This window comes from Cyprinodon variegatus, unplaced genomic scaffold (assembly GCF_000732505.1).
Source record: "Cyprinodon variegatus isolate N-32 unplaced genomic scaffold, C_variegatus-1.0 Scaffold22, whole genome shotgun sequence".
NCBI lineage: Eukaryota > Metazoa > Chordata > Actinopteri > Cyprinodontiformes > Cyprinodontidae > Cyprinodon > Cyprinodon variegatus.
Genome location: NW_015150475.1, coordinates 1,819,766 through 1,821,281, shown reverse-complemented (window position 1 = coordinate 1,821,281; position 1,516 = coordinate 1,819,766). Strand labels below are relative to the sequence as shown.

The 1,516-nt window shown below is 38.1% G+C and overlaps 1 pseudogene; it reads right to left on the bottom strand.

Annotated features, from left to right (window-relative positions):
- Positions 1-1,465, bottom strand: part of LOC107095318 — a 7,601-nt pseudogene extending 6,136 nt beyond the window's left edge.
- Positions 1,466-1,516: the final 51 nt, after the last annotated feature.

Below are 1,516 nucleotides of genomic sequence, written 5' to 3'. Positions count from 1 at the left end.
TACCTTTTAACGATTTTCTCGTAAAATCTACAAAGCCAAATTATTTTCACTCTTCCTTTAGAGCAACATATTTACCTCCATTAGGAAAACGTTATTCTTTTTGGCTGAAGCCAGGATCTCTTTCACTTCCTTGGTGTTCATGGCCAGTGGCTTCTCACACAGAATATTCTTTTTAGCATTAGTGAAGAGCAGACAGGTCTTAAGATGGTAGGGATGGATAACTCCAACATACACCACATCTGCAAACATGAAGATTCAATTCAGACAAAACCCATCAGTCTGTTTAAAAGAATAAAACCTCCATATACATGATGAGGATGTGAAAATATGGGTAAAAAACACACACACACACACTATTTGCATACATTATAACTCATTATTTGGTATAGAGCAGACATTGACCAGGAAGAACCTACCTATGTTGGGATCTCTGGCCAGCTCTTCATAGCTGCCATAAGCCTGCGGGATGCTGTGTTTCTTGGCAAATTCCTGAGCATCCTCTAACTTACGGGCTGCAACAGCCACAACCTGTAAATAAAAACACAGTACTGAAGACCTCTGGACTTATTTCATTATTAAAACCCATTTACAAAATTATACTTTAGAAAAAAATATTTCAAGGGCTGTAATACATCTTCTTATACTCCTTTCTGCATTAAAATGTATTCACTTTATAGGACTTAAGATGGGATTAAGCATAATAATGATGTGGAAGGAAAATACATTGAACACACATCTTAGAAAACTAAAAAAGAAACATTTGATTCAAGTAATTCAAGAGACTCCTTTACATTCCAACTGTAAATCTTGAGGCTGATGTCTCTACCAGAACATCACTTTTTGTAATGTAAACTCACTCAATTTGGATGGAGAATGTTTGTTCCTTTAATGATTTTCAAGTTTGAAAAAAAAAAATAAAAATAAAAAAATCACTTTTAATCTTGACAACCAACAATTAAAATTTTCTGCAGCCTCTCAAAGATCTTCCCATCAACTCTAAGCACCATACTTATCCTTGCTGAAGATTTTCCCCTAATGATGCTGCCAACAAACCTTTAGGATGCTTTTTCCCCACATTAACTGCCTCCTAAATACCCCGCTGCAAACCTGAAATCAACTGCATTCCAGCCAATCATCAATGAAGATTTCTGCAATGCAACTAAATTAAAAGGAGAAAAATCGAGATGCTCCATATTTTACATGATTTACGGTAAAAGTGTTTGAGCTCACAGTAGTCGCCCTAAAACATGTCCACCACGGCCTGCCCTGCAAATCTGCAAACTCAACTCCTGTGCATAAAGCGCACTAAAACCTTCCAGCAATGAATTTGTGTGACTATTCGCTGCAGCTCAGAGTACCTGATGGTCTTCAGAAGGAAGAGTTTTCAGAGCAACAGTGAAATCATGGCTGATCTTCCCCGCGCTGCAGATTCCCCACCTGGTTGCCATGTTGAACCAAATGTCCTCCCCCTGTCTGTCAGAACAAATCAGCGCCTCTTTTAAGGCTGCAGTAGTAG